The sequence below is a fragment of the Hylobates moloch genome, unplaced genomic scaffold (assembly GCF_009828535.3).
Source record: "Hylobates moloch isolate HMO894 unplaced genomic scaffold, HMol_V3 SCAFFOLD_21, whole genome shotgun sequence".
Lineage (NCBI taxonomy): Eukaryota > Metazoa > Chordata > Mammalia > Primates > Hylobatidae > Hylobates > Hylobates moloch.
The window spans coordinates 35,739,237-35,754,841 of record NW_026652296.1 but is presented as its reverse complement, the minus strand read 5'-3'; the positions used below and the strand labels follow the sequence as shown (position 1 = coordinate 35,754,841).

At 47.3% G+C, this 15,605-nt stretch overlaps 1 protein-coding gene across 2 annotated transcripts in view; it reads right to left on the bottom strand.

The window, feature by feature from the left end:
- The window catches only part of NINL (ninein like), a 141,404-nt gene extending 127,682 nt beyond the window's left edge, over positions 1-13,722 (bottom strand). For both annotated transcript variants that reach the window (XM_058432964.1, XM_032142251.2), the window contains exon 1: positions 13,602-13,722. The gene's annotated coding sequence lies outside the window, so the exon portion shown is untranslated. The remainder of the gene's footprint in view (positions 1-13,601) is intronic.
- Positions 13,723-15,605: the final 1,883 nt, after the last annotated feature.

Genomic DNA, 15,605 nt, shown 5'->3' with positions numbered 1-15,605 from the left:
ACTGAAGCTAACAGGCCATGTACTGTGTCAACATGCAGACACCTGTCTGTAAAAACACTAACGGTATATATTTTCAACAGCACTGAAGCTAACAGGCCATGTACTGTGTCAACATGCAGACACCTGTCTGTAAAAACACTAACCAAGAGAACTCGGCAGAAGCCTAGCACACACAGCTTTCAACTCTGCAGAACGCACGTGCAGACACAGGAGGACATGAGGACAGAACCTGCAAGGTCACCACAGCATCTTAGAAATACAGTCTGTTCCTTTAAGTTGCCTAAGTTTATACTCTTTTGAAGTGTTTGCACATTTTGCCATTCTGAGTAGTTTTGTTTTTTTTTAATGAGACAATTGTTGCAATTTATTTTGTTTCAGTCAAGTGACCTTAAAGGTTGAGGGGAAAAAAAACGGCCCCAGGAGATTTTCTTAACACTCCCTCCCTGGGAGTGCAGTCCTGGGGCCCACTCTCTGAGCTGTCAGAGCCACTGGAGAGGTGTCTCTACCATTGACCCCTCACTACGGTGCTTGCTTTTGTAATTATCTTTTGATGATATAAAACTTGTATTTCTTGAGTGCTCATCATGTACTGGACACATTCCTAAGCACTTTGGAATTTATCCTTCTGAAGAAGGCACTATTATTACCCATTTTACAGGTGAGGAAATTGAGCCATAGAAGAGGCTAAGCAATTTACACAAGGTCACAGATCCAGTAAGCGAACTCACAGTGAGTGATAACTCCAGAGTTGGAACACAAACCTTTACACACTGCCCCATACCTACTAACAGCACACATGCATATAAGGTAGTTTTGAATAGTTTTCTAAAAGTTTTCCATGAAATAAGTACAGGAATTTGATATCCAAAATACACGGAAAATGTCTCTTCCAGCTCTAAATCAACCTGAAAAGCCCTAGTGTCATGTAAGAATCTGTATTAGTAAACTGAATTATAAGGAAAGAATATTAACTTGCTTCCTCCTCAGAACAAAAAAGCAATACTTCAACCAAACATTCCATGTCCCGGTCCATTCTATCCATCTGTTATAAAACTGAGACACTTTGTCTTCCCCAGAACCTGGGTGTAACCTTTCTAGTTTCATGTTGACTATAAAGAAATAAAAGAATAGGCCAGGCGCGGTGGCTCACACCTGTAATCCCAGCACTTTGGGAGGCCAAGGTGGGTGGATCACCTGAGGTCTGAAGTTCCAGACCAGCCTGGCCAACATGGTGAAACCCTGTCTCTACTAAAAATACAAAAATTAGCTGGTCATGGTGGCACACGCCTGTAGTGCCAGCTACTCGGGAGGCTGAGGCAGGAGAACTGCTTGAACCTGAGAGGCGGAGGTTGCAGTGAGACGAGATCACACCACTGCACTCCAGCCTGGGCACCAAGAGCAAAACTCCATCTCAAAAAACAAAAAATAAAGAATAAAATAACATAGCCTATAAAATCTATGTTGAAAAATCCTAAGAACAGTCTACCCCTTTTCTCATGATTATTGCAACTTTCATATCTGAAATTCCAGCCATGCAATTAGGAGCCTAGAGGCATAACACACAACACTGATGCTCTTCTATGCTCTCTACACGTATCCTAAAGTGCACAGACTCTGACAGAGGCCTGAATATTTGGGGTTTCTATTTCTAAAGAATGAGCCTGCTGTGAAGGTCAGTGTCAACACCAACAACTCAAAGGCCCTAAAAGAGAATTCAGAATTGCTCATCACCCTAAATGTAGATAAAACACAGCAGTGTGAGGAGCCCATTGATGGGAAAATTACCATATTTTGCTATTGCAACTACTTGAAGTCCATGCCAAACAAAATAAACTAAAATAAAATATTACAATCCTGGGCTGATGCAGTTTCCCCTGAGTCAACTAAAAAGACTTTGCATGGAACCATTTCTAAGTCTGACACACATGGAATTCAAGGTCTGAGGAGACCTGAAAAGTTTCCAACATGGCGGTGACTAGGGACCCTGGAGCAGACAAGAGCCCGGAGCATCAGGCCATAGCCTGTTCCATATAGCACACCTGTTCCTGGTGGTCAGGAATGAATTCCCTGCAAGCATCCAGTGTAAAAATCACCCAGAAACAGGAACCAGTAAGGGAAAGAAACCTGGGAAGGAGTGTGGGGAGTCAGGAAGCAGAGAAACCAGCCACACCTCTGCCCTTCACTGACGTCTACGCTCAGAGCTGTTTGTCTAAAGTTATCTGTTATTTGAATGATTCTAGTATAAATGACTGTTTCAAAAGTCCCCTATTTTAAATCACAGAATTTTAGAGCTTTATGGCACCTTAAATTCCCTTGTCCATTATCTTAACTGACTCAGGAAAACTATTCTCACTTGACAATGGAGAAAACGAAGCACAGACATCTGGATGCCAAAGTCATTTCAAGAAACAAAGCTAGTGTCTGTGCCATGGCATGGCTGGGCAAGGGCCTGTGCCCACCATCTTTTTTTTTCTATGAGAATGCTTTATTAGGCATAAAAATGCCATTGAAATGCTTTAAAATGCAACAGAAGGAGATGTGAAGACACAAAGAACAAGTACATAGTGACATATGGCTATCAGAACACACGAAGTAAAGAATCCACACCGCTTCCACCCTTTACCCAGAAAGGGAAGGATCCAGGCCACCTCCTCCTCATGCATGCCCCGCTTTACAGGAAGTGTCCACATCTCCCATCCTAGACAGGTCCTGGAGCTCCTCCCGTTGGACCTTCTGGGGCCATCAGTGGCTAAAAATCCGGTTTCTGTTCCTTGAGGGAGGAAACAGAGGAAGCACACACAGATTGGCATGGTAGATAGAGGTGCAGACAGAAATCCAATCTGGAATATGTTGAGTTTAATGTAGCTACACGGCCTGGGGGTGGAATCCTTGAGTGTAGATGCGGGCATGAGGGGCTGAAAAAATGTCACATACGAAGCTCCTAAGAGTCTCCTTTTTTCCCACCTCCTCGCATAACAGAGCCAGAGAAAAATACAGTATTTCATCAAATTTGAGATGCCACTAATTCTAAGACAAATGATGACGAAAAACTGCTGTCAAAATGTGACCCAGTGCTAAGATGGCATCAGTTTTTAAATGTACCCCCAAGTCAAAAATATTATCATGCAAAGAAAAAAAAAGGTTTATCTTGGAATAGATGAAATACAGTATACTTATTATTGGTTGGAGGTCTTTAGATGGCAGTGAATACAGGACTGACTTGTTATTCCGAAAAACTTTCAAAAGTATAGAAAATTTAAAAGAATAGGCCAGGTGCGGTGGCTCACACCTGTAATCCCAGCACTTTGGGAGGCCGAGGCAGGTGGATCATGAGGTCAGGAGATCGAGACCATCCTGGCTAATATGGTGAAACCCCGTCTCTACTAAAAATACAAAAATTAGCCGGGCGTGGTGGCAGGCGCCTGTAGTCCCAGCTACTCCAGAGGTTGAGGCAGGAGAATGGCATGAACCCAGAAGGCGGAACTTGCAGTGAGCCGAGATCACGCCACCAGACTCCAGCCTGGGCGACAGAGCGAGACTCTGTCTCAAAAAAAAAAAGAATAGGCCGGGTGGGGTGGCTCGTGCCTGTAATCCCAGCACTTTGGGAGGGCAAGGCGGATGGATCACGAGGTCAGGAATTCGAGACCAGGTCGGCCAACATGGTGAAACCCCATCTCTACTAAAAAGTAAAAAATTAGCCGGGCATGGTGGCATGTGCCTGTAATCCCAATTACTCAGGAGGCTGAGGCAGGAGAATCGTTGGAACCCAGGAGGCAAAGGTTGCAGTGAGCCGAGATCGCACCATCCAGCCTGGGCAACAGAGCAAGACTCAGTCTCAAAAAAAACAAAACAAAACAAAACAAAAAAAAACTTGTAAGAATAGTACAAAAAATTCTCCAATACTCCCTCACCTGGCTGGCTTCACCACCTGTTTCCACTTCTCCCCCTTTATCACGACCATTTTGTCATTTTCTCTCCCTCACTTCCTCCCTCCCTCCATATCATCTATCTACCCCTACTCCTCTCCTTCTCCATTTGAAATCGGGTATCAGCCTTTGTGCCCCTGTATCCCTAAATAGTTCAAAATGTATTCACTAAGCTCAAGGAGACAGTCACAGTACAACAAGCTAGGGAAATTTGACATTTATACAATCCACCATTCAGATCAAATTCTGTCCACGGTGCCAACAAATGTCCTTTACAGCTATCTTTTTCACCTTAGTCCAGGTTCCAATTCAGAGACAAGCACCGTACACAGTTTTCCTGTCCCTTTAAACCAGACCATTTTCTCAGTCTCTGTTTCTTAACTTTGAAATTTTTGGAGTACACACAGGCAGGGCATTTTGTAGAATGTCCCAGAGTCTGTCTGGTGTCTGCATAATTAGATTCAGGGGTGGCAGGAACACCTGGGTCAGGTGTGTCCTTGGCACATCTCATGGGGGGCACAGATGTCTCATAACTGGTGACAGTAACTGCAATCGCTTGGTTAGCATGGTGACTGCAACAGGGTAGTCACCTTTATGTGAGTTTCAATTATGAGAAGTTTATTCATTTTTATTTTATTTTACTTTTTTGAGACAAGATTTTGCTCTGTTACCCAGGCTGGAGTGCGGTGGTGCATCTCCACTCACTGCAGCCTCCACTTCCCATGCCCAAGTGATCCTCCTATCTCAGCTTCTCAAGTAGCTTGGACCACAGGCACATGCCATTGCACCTAGTTAATTTTTCAATTTTTTTTGGTAGAGATGGGGTTTCAGTACATTGCTCAGGTTGGTCTTGAACTCCTGAACTCAAGAGATCCTCTCACCTCAGCCTCCCAAAGTTCTGGGATTACATGCATGAGCCACCGTGCCAGCCTGAGAATTTTAAGTGGTAAAAGTCTACAATTATAAGAGTCTTACTTTATGTGCACAGTTGGAAATAATAAAAATTCAATAAGAATTTAAAATGTATCAAGAATTGCTTCGTTGTAAAGCTGTGCAACAGTGTACACTATCAACTACAGTTTAAAACTTTTGCCACAGAGCAAGGCCTGGCTGGTCTTGAACTATGCAGGCTGTGGACTGTATCCACTTCGGACCCGCCCCTGCAAACGTCCTGCTTGACACAGTTTCCTGAGGAACCGTACCAGAAATCAGTACAGGCCATTAATGTAGATTGTGGGGTTCCAAAATTGGGCATCCATGTTTCTGTCCCTACCCAGAGTCGGGGAAAATCTCAGCCTGTCACTTACCTTCATTTGGGGCCTTGGAGAGCAGTGACACCGTTGCCTGAAGCAGGGAGCTAACTGGCTGGGTTGCCGCCCAGGCGGGCAGATCACTTGAGGTCAGGAATTTGAGATCAGCCTCTGGAGTCCCTGCTGGTCATCCCAGGACCGCGGGTACTCAGTTTTACTCACTGGTCCACATAGAGACACGCGTCCTGAAGTCTGTTCAAGGCCCTGCCCCCTCTCCTGTGTTGGAGACCTGGCACGCTACCCACTTCTGCCTGCCTGGTTTTGTCCTCCTCCCAAGCATGGCTGGAAGCCCCAAGGCCACGTGGCCAGACAGTCCAGCACACGCTTCCTCAGGTCACCTGAGTACAGGACAGGCAGAGGCCTTCCAGATACAAGGAGCTCTCCCTGGGGTTGGGACAACCTACTCAAAATCTGCACCAGGCAGACTCTCCCTGTTGATTTTTAAACAATTAATAGCTGTTTACTACATTCCTATGCCCTTGAAACAAAAACTCCAAGTTAGTGAATATTTCACTATATTGACTGATGCTGGTTCTCATGTTTAGGGTCTGACACCCTTGACTCTAAGGGGAACCTGGAGGTCCTCTTTGTGAATGGAGCTCCTGTGAGGTCCATCCTGGCGGGGGAGCCCACCACCCCTCTTTGTGTGGGGCCAGCAGAAGCTCTGGGCTTGTTATTGTCCCAGTCCCAGGAACAGACTCATTTTTCTGAAATATTTTCTTTTCTTTTCTTTTTTTTTTTTGAGATGGAGTTTCACTCTTGTTGCCCAGGCTGGAATGCAATGGCGCGATCTCGGCTCACTGTAACCTCTGCCTCCCAGGTTCAAGAGATTCTCCTGCCTCAGCCTACCGAGTAGCTGGGATTATAGGCATGTACCACCACATCTGGCTAATTTTGTATTTTTAGTAGAGATGGGGTTTTTCCATGCTGGTCAGGCTGGTCTTGAACTCCCAACCTCAGGTGATCTGCCTGCCTCGGCCTCCCAAAGTGCTGGGATTACAGGCGTGATTCTTTTTATTTTTAGACGGAATCTCACTCTGGCGCCCAGGCTGGAGTGCAGTAGCGCAATCTTGGCTTACTGCAACCTCCGCCTCCCAGGATCAAGCGATTCTTCCACGTCAGCCTCTGGTGTAGCTGGGATTACAGGCATGCCCCACCACACCTAGCTAATTTTTTTGTTTTTGGTAGAGACGGGGTTTCACCATGTTGGTCAGGCTGGTCTCAAATTCCTGACCTCAAGTGATCTGCCCGCCTCGGTCTCCCAAAGTGCTGGGATTACAGGTATAAGCCACCTCGCCCAGCCCTGAAATGTTATTTCCATGGGCGCACACACGCACACAAAGCCCACAAAAAGCAAAGCACAATTCATTAAGTCCTCAATACTCTTGCTTAAAAATGGAATTTGATCAGCCGGGCGCAGTGGCTCACACCTGTAATCCCAGCACTTTGGGAGGCTGAGGCAGGCGGATCATGAGGTCAGGAGATCGAGACCATCCTGGCTAACACAGTGAAACCCCGTCTCTACTAAAAATACAAAAAATTAGCCGGGTATGGTGGCAGGCGCATGTAGTCCCAGCTACTCAGGAGGCTGAGGCAGAAGAATGGTGTGAACCTGGGAGATGGAGCTTGCAGTGAGCAGAGATTGCCCACTGCACTCCAGCCTGGGGGTGACAGAGCGAGACTCTATCGCCAGGAAAAAAAAAAAAAAAAAGGAATTTGATCAAGCAGTAAAGCTCAAGCAAAATTAAATTAAATTAAATTACATGGAGTCATGTACATGCCTGTAGTCCCAGCTACTTGGGAGGCTGAGGTGGGAGAATGCTTGAACCCAGGAGTTCAAGTCAAGCCAGGCAACACAGTGAAACCCTGTCTCTAAAACATAAATAAAATAAGAATGGGACTTTGAGCTAACAGTCCTCAATACTGCTTCTCAACCAGCATGTGTAGACAGGATCACATAAGTCACAGCTTTTCTCTAGCACTGAAAATACCTCATTTTCTTGTTAAGGTAAAGAAATGATATAGTCCCTCATTGGCAGTAAGGGATGTTGGAAACCCCATTGTGTTGGGAGGCACAGCGGGGGACATGGAATTTGCAGAGCCTTTCCAGACTGGAGCATCCCTGACCTCCATGTGACCCTGAGCATGTTATTATCCTCTCTGACCCTTGCACTCTCTGTGTGTGAGATGGGGGCAACGGCACGCCCCGGCTCAGCCTCCTGCTGTGAGTACTCTGTAAAAGAATTTAACAAGAACACTGAGAACAGTGCCTGGCACCTACTGAACGCTCATTCAAAATTTAAAAACAAAACACCAGGAGACCTGAGCTCCATTTCTGGCAGCCACAACCAGTGTACAAGTAATGCATGGGGACTGGGCACAGGTGACACGCTACCTGTATGGTGAGGCTCACACAGCACCCACTGACCAGGCACCCAAAAGCCTGTCCTTCCTGTCCCCACACCCCCACACCACCTTGCCTCTGGAGACAGCCGGGGGAGGCCTCCTGGTGACTGGCTCAAATGGCCCAGGACTCCACTACCCTGGCTGGGGGCACCAGCTGTCACTCCTCATTCTTCAGAGAGGCACAGAAGCCACAGAAGCCAAGCTCCCTCTCCCCACAGATGTCAGAGGCTGTGTGCAGAAGAGGAGCCACCTGGGTCCCTCAGGGCCACTTCAACCATGGAGCAGCCCATCCTGAGGTCTTCTGTGAACTCCCTGTGTATTTAAGCCAGACTGAGTTGGGTTTTCCAACACTAGTGGCTAAAATATCCTAACTGATACACTCTACAAATGTAAAATTCTTTACCAGAGGCTTAAAAACTGAGAGATTTTGAAGAGTGATTGCCCCTCAGGTCTCTGACCACTCTTAGAAACTCCAACAAACCAAAATCATTACTTTACTCAACAAAGTAGATCCAAAAATAAGGTTATAAGAGGATGTGTGGGCCGGGCACAGTGACTCAAGCCAGTAATCCCAGCACTTTGGGAGGCCAAGGCAGGCGGATCACCTGAGGTCAGGAGTTCGAGACCAGCATAGCCAACGTGGTGAAACCCTGTGTCTACCAAAAAATACAAAAATTAGCTGGGCGTGGAGGTGGATGCCTATAATCCCAGCTACTCAGGAGGCTAAGACAGGAGAATCGCTTGAACTCAGCAGGCAGAGGTTGCGGTGAGCCAAGATTGCGCCATGGCACTCCAGCCTGGGCGACAGAGTGAGACTCCATCTCAAAAAAAAAAAAAAAAAAAGTAACGATTGCCCCTTATGAGATACAAAGTAACAATCAATGCACAAAAATTGGTATATCCTAGAGGTTCTCAAACTTGATTGCTTCAGAGGTACCTAGAGAGCTCTGCTGTTTCAGAAACTAACAAATGACTTTGACTCCAGGGAGACTATACAGCAGTCTTGGGGGAAACGGGTCACCTCGCTTGGAGGATGATGGAAGGCTCCATTATCTTTCTGAAGTCCGAGGAAAGACAATCCGGGTTCAGAGAGGGGAGTACAACCAGCCAGCGCCAGAAGCATTCTCGAACCTAGGTCAAAAAAGGATGAAAATACAAGCCATGCTCCAAAAGACTCCTCTGTCCCAGAAAATTGTCTGTCCATTCACAAACAACAATAATCAGAATCTAGGAGGCTCAAAGTTACCCCAAGGTGGGAGAAGGAAAGCCTGCCTCCAAATAGCTCCAGGTAGAGTATGACCCAAACTTTTGGCCTCTGCTTGTGACTAACCAAATGTCTTGGCCTTGAGCCTGAATTCCTAATCTGCACTTGAAGCCAAGGACTAAGCTAAACTCAAACCTAGATTCCAGTTACAGCCACCGCCCTTAACTACTTACACAATAAGCAAGGAATGGAACAGCAAAGTGGCCACAGCGCTGGAAATGCCTTCCAGGGCAGAGGACGCCATTATCTGCAGCCAGGAAGCCATGCCAGTTCAGCTGTGAGGCCAAGACACTGCTCCTGTTTTTGCTTCCTGCTTCCACATCTGTCCTGTGCCAGGAAAGAGGAAAGCTATCTAGTAGCTACCTGCTCATCGCAAGATCCAAAAGTAGGCTGGATGCAGTGGCTCATGCCCGCAATCCCATCGCTTTGAGAAGCAAAGGCAGGTGGATCATTTGAGGTCAGGAGTTTGAGACCAGCCTGGCCAACATAGTGAAACTCTGTCTCTACTAAAAATACAAAAATTAGCTGAGCGTGGTGTCAGGCACCTATAATCCCAGCTACTCAGGAGGCTGAGGCAGGAGAATCGCTTGAACCCAGGAGGCAGAGATTGCAGTGAGCCAAGATCGTGCCACTGCACTCCAACCTGGGTGACAGAGCGAGACTCCTTCTCAGTTAAAAAAAAAAAAAAAATCCAAAGTAAATGTCCACCGTAGAAAGAATGTGCTCACAGAGCCCCGCTCACGTGCCCTAAGTCTCAAATGCCACATGTGCCATCTTCTAAAAAAGTTAAAAAGAGCCATTAGTGGTTTAAATGATGACAGATTGAGCCGGTCTGCATTGGCAAATAAAAGTGGGATATGTGTGTTTATATAAAGTTCAGGTGCAATAAAAATTAGAGGATAACTCTTTTTTGTAGAATGAGAAAATAGCAAGCCTTCTCCAAGGAACTTGAACTCACTGTAAAAGGGGAAGCTACAGACACAGTTGGAACTCTGCCATTCTTGTTATTCTATTTTCCATCACCAAATGTTCAAAGGACACCCTAACATTAAAAGACTTACAACATTCTCTTAGCAAATGACCATATTAATTCACCCACCTCAGAGCAGTCCTATAAATCACAACATATGGGGTAAGTATGAGTTACCGAAAAAGTTTCCATTGAAGTTAATGTAAACTGCTCAATTAAATTTTGCTTATGTCCGGCCGGGCGTGGCGGCCCATGCCTGTAATCCCAGCACCTTGGGAAGCCGAGGCGGGTGGATCACGAGGTCAGGAAATGGAGACCATCCTGGCCAACATGGTGAAACCCCATCTCTACTAAAATACAAAAAATTAGCTGGGCGTGGTGGTGCACTCCTGTAATCCCAGGTACTCAGGAGGCTGAGGCAGGGGAATCGCTTGAACCTGGGAGGTGGAGATAGCAGTGAGCCGAGATCGCGCCATCCAGCCTGGCAACAGAGCGAGACTCCATCTCAAAACAAACAAACAAACAAACAAAAAAACCTTTTTGCTTAAGTCCTATCTATTCCTCTATAAAGTGCTTTCTTTCTAATTTGATGGAGTTAAATGTTATCTGAGGTCAGGTGTGGTGGCTCATACCTGTAATCTCAGCATTTTGGGAGGCTGAGGCAGGTGGAACACTTCAGCCCAGGAGCTGGAGACCACCCTGGGCAAGACTCCCGGCTCTACATTAAAAAAAAAAAAAATCTGAAGTCCAAGTTCCTTGGAGAAGGCCTGCTATTTTCTCATTCTACAAAAAAGAGTTATTCTCTAATTTTTATTGCACCTGAACTTTACATAAACACACATCCCACTTTTATTTGCCAATACAGATCAATTCAATCTGTCATCATTTAAACCACTAATAGATGATGTATAAGTCAAACGAAAGGGACAAGCATGAAAGTAGACTGCTTCTCTAACACCTGGGCATTTTCCTTTTAATATACAATCATTCTTGCACACAGTTCATAAAACTGCTAGGCTGCTGATTCAGTGTTCTGTTTAACAGATGAGTTTTAACTACTTAAAAAAAAAACAAAACTCTGCTTTCTACAACTATCTGATCTTCGACAAACCTGACAAAAACAAGCAATGAGGAAAGGATTTCCTATTTAATAAACTGTGCTGGGAAAACTGGCTAGCCATATGCAGTAAACAGAAACTGGACCCCTTGCTTACACCTTATGCAAAAATTAACTCAAGATGGATTAAAGACTTAAATGTAAAACCCAAAACCATAAAAAACCTAAAAGAAAACCTAGGCAATACTATTCAAGATATAGGCATGGGCAAAGACTTCATGACTAAAACACCAAAAGCAATGGCAACAAAAGCCAAAACTGACAAATGGGATCTAACCTAAGAGCTTCTCCACAGCAAAAGAAACTCTTCAGAGTGAACAGGCAACCTACAGAATGGGGTAAAATTTTTGCAATCTACCCTTCTGACAAAGGTCTAATATCCAGAATATACAAGGAACCTAAATTTACAAGAAAAAAAAAACCCATCAAAAAGTGGGCAAAGGATATGAACAAACACTTCTCAAAAGAAGACATTTATGCAGCCAACAAACATATATATAAAAAAAGCTCATCATCACTGGTCATTAGAGAAATGCAAATCAAAACCACAATGAGATACCATCTCACACCAGTTAGAACGGTAATTATTAAAAAGTAAGGAAACAACAGATGCTGGAGAGGCTGTGGAGAAATAGGAATGCTTTTATACTGTTGGTGGGAGCGTAAATTAGTTCAACCATTGTAGAAGACAGTGTGACGATTCCTCAAGGATCTAGAACCAGAAATAACATTTGACCCGGCGATCCCATTACTGGGTATATACCCAAAGGATTATAAATCATTCTACTATAAAGACACATAAACATGTATGTTTATTGCAGCACTATTTACAATAGCAAAGACTTGGAACCAACCCAAATACCCATCAATGATAGACTGAATAAAGAAAATGTGGTACATATACACCATGGAATACTACGTAGCCATAAAAAAGAATGAGTTCATGTCCTTCGCGGGGACATGCATAAAGTGGGAAGCCATCACTCTCAGCAAACTAACACAAGAACAGAAAACCAAACACCGCATGTTCTCACTCATAACTGGGAGTCGACAATGAGAACACATGGATACAGGGAGGGTAACATCACACACCTCACACACCGGGACCTGTCGGGGCGGGTGGGGGGCAAGAGGAGGGAGAGCATTAGGACAAATACCTAACGTATGTGGGGCTTAAAATCTAGAAGACGGGTTGATCGGTGCAGCAAACCATCATGGCACATGTATACCCATGTAACAAACCGGAACGTTCTGCACATGTATCTCAGAACTTAACGTAAAATAAAATTAAAAAACGAAAACAAAACAAAACAAAACAAAAACTTGGCCGGGCGCAGTGGCTCACGCCTGTAATCCCAGAACTTTGGGAGGCCGAGGCAGCTGGATCACCAGCTGGTACTCCTGAGAGTTCGAGACCAGCCTGGCCAACATGGTGAAACCCCTATCTCCACTAAAAACACAAAAAATTAGCTGGGTGTGGTAACAGGTGCCTGTAATCCCAGCTACTCGGGAGGCTGAGGCAGGAGCATCGCTTGAATCCGGAAGGCAGAGGTTGCAGTGAGCCGAGATGGTGCCATTGCACTACAGCCTGGGCAACAAGAGTGAAACTTCGTGTCAAAAACAGCAACAAGAACAACAACAACAACAACAAAAACTCTGCTTTTAAAAGTATTTTAAGTACAGTGTGAAAAACCTGGAAGTCATAGCAAAGGCCTCTAAGAAGAAACTTACCACTACTCATGATCCCTCTTACTACTGACCTTGAAAATCACTTGCCCTTCTCCAAAGCCCCGCCAGCTTCATGGGTCTCTTCCTGAACCTCCTCCCTAGTTCCAGGGCTTGGCCTAAGTCTCACAGAGCAGAAAGAAACGTGGCCACCCTTCCTCACGTGAGTCCTGAGCAAACATACAGCCCTACACAGAGCTCCTAACAATGGGGCATCAGTACCCAGGCACGATCGATGAGTATGAACCCAATGCGATCAGAGACTCCCACATGGTGTGTGTGACTGCGCGCACAAGCGGGAGGAAAGGGGCGAATCTGCAAAACGAGTACAACAGATAAAATTCGCAACAGACTTCTCCACCCTTTCCATCAACCGTCCCAAGCGCCACGAACGCGGGTCCTGCTCCGTGGGGGGCCGCAGCCACACTGGCGGGAGGGAATCCTGGGCCTCGACCGGACGCCGGCGGCGCCAAGATAAACGGCCCGCGCTGGGCAGACGGCGAGCACCGCGGAGCTCGGCACCGCGGGGGACCCCGGCCAAGGCCGCCCGCCTCAGGCCGAGCTTCGGGGCTGTGCTGGACCCCGGCCCTCGTTCCCACCGCGCCCGCGCCGCCGCCGTCTGGAAACCCGGTTTTCAAGCGTTCGGCCCAGCAGGCGCGGTATTTTAGGGCGTGACCCCCGCCCCGCCCTCGAGGGCGACCGGAAGAGCAGGCACCACGGCAGATGCGCCAAGTCTGCGCCGCGCACCGCGAGGAGCACCGGAGGCCGCGCTCCCGGAGCCGGGTCTGGTGACTGAGGCGCGGGTCGCGACGCAGGGGCGGCCCCGGACTTTCGACCCCACCAGCCGCCTGAATGGCCCGCCGGACGCCCAGGCTCGGCTCACCTGGGAGGTGCCTCCGCCGTCCGCCCGCGCGGGGCCAGGAGCGCGGCACCACCCCCGTCCCGCCGGCCGCTCTTTGTGTCTGGAGGCCGCGACGCAACACTCCTCCTGGCCTGGAGGCGCCGCCCCCTCGGTGTCCCGGCGCAGTGGGCGAACAGGGGGCGGGGCAAGCGAACGGGAGAGGGGGCGGGGCGGGGCCGGGATTGAGGGGCGGGGTGGGGGCAGGGCGGCCTCCGCAAATTTCAGGGCGGCTCCGGCCAGTTTGGAGCCTGGGGTGACCCTTGGAGCTGACCTCGCTGGTCCCTGTCGGGGCCCTGCGCGCTGCAGAGCTTGGCGGTTCGCAGCTCTCGGGGTAGCATCTTCTGGAAACAAGCCCGGAGGCCGGCCAGGCAGGGGTAATACCCCAAACCCACCACTGAGGAAACCGCGACTTAAAACCTAGGTCGTCACGTTTCCACCGCATATTAAATCAATACAGGTTGAGCATCCCTAATCCAAACATCTGAAATCCGAAATGCTCAAAAGAAATGCACATTGGAGCACTTATTTTTTCTTCTTTTAACTTGCTTTTCTTTTGAGAAAGGCTGTCACTTCTGTTGCTCAGGCTGGGATGCAGTGGCGCGGTCATGGCTCACTATAGCCTCGACTTTCCCGGCTATGGCGATCCTCCCGCCTCAGCGTCCCAACCTCCAGTAGCTGGGACTGCAGGCACCTGCCACCATGTCTGCTAATTTTTGTATTTTTAGCACAGAGTCTCACTGTGTTGCCCAGGCTGGTCTGGAACTCCTAGGCTCAAGGGATGGATCCACTGCCTCGGCCTCCCAAAGTGCTGAGATTGCAGGCATAAACAACCAGACCCAGCCTCTGGCTAATTTTTGTATTTTTTGTAAGAGAGGAGGCTTCACCATGTTGCCCAGGCCGGTCAGGAATTTCTGGCCTCAAGTGATCCTCCCACCTTGGCCTCCCATAGTGCTGGGATCACTGGCATGAGCCACCGCACCTGGCTTCATTGGAGCATTTCTAATTTTGGATTTTCAGATTAGGGGTGTTCAATTGGTATAATGCAAATATTCCAAAATCTGAAATCCTAAATGCTTCTGGTGCCAAGCATCTTGGTTAAGGGATATTCAACCTGTATAAATTTATCGAACACCTACTAGGGCCAGGCATTGTCCTAGGAGCTGCCAACGGGGGGCAAAAAATCCCTGCCCCTTATAGAGTTTACACAGAAAACAATTTAAAAACGTAAATACCCGGCCGGGCATAGTGGCTTATGCCTGTCATCCCAGCACTTTGGGGGGCCGAGGCAGGCAGATCACCTGAGGTCAGGAGTGAGTTCAAGACCAGCCTGACCAACATGGAGAAACCCCGTCTCTACTAAAAATACAAAATTAGCCAGGCGTGATGGCACATGCCTGTAATCCCAGCTACTCAGGAGGCTGAGACAGGAGAATCGCTTGAACCTGAGAGGCGGAGGTTGTGGTGATCAAGCCACTGCACTCCAGCTTGGGCGACACAGCGAGACTCCGTTTCAAAAAAAAAAAAAGTAAATACAGCCAGGCACGGTGGCTCATGCCTGTAATCCCAGCAGTTTGGGAGGCCACTGTGGGCAGATTGCCTGAGGACAGGAGTTTGAGACCAGCCTGGCCAACATGGTGAAACCCAGTGTCTAACTGAAACACAAAAAAATTAGCCAGTTGTGGTTAACGCGCGCCTGTAGTCCCAGCTACTCGGGAGGCTGAGGCACAAGAATTGCATGAACCCAGGAGTTGGAGGTTGCAGTGAGCTGAGATCTTGCCACTAGACTCCAGCTTGGGTGACAGAGCAAGACTCTGTCTCCAAAAAATAAAAATAAAAACATAAATATACAAAAATGTCAGAGAGTTATAAATATATCAGAATTACAAAATGAGCTACAATACACTCCAGCATGAGAAAGGTGCATATATTTTTTAGGAACTCCACTTTAGAGGATGTGAGGATCAGAGGCAAAAATGACTGGGGTGA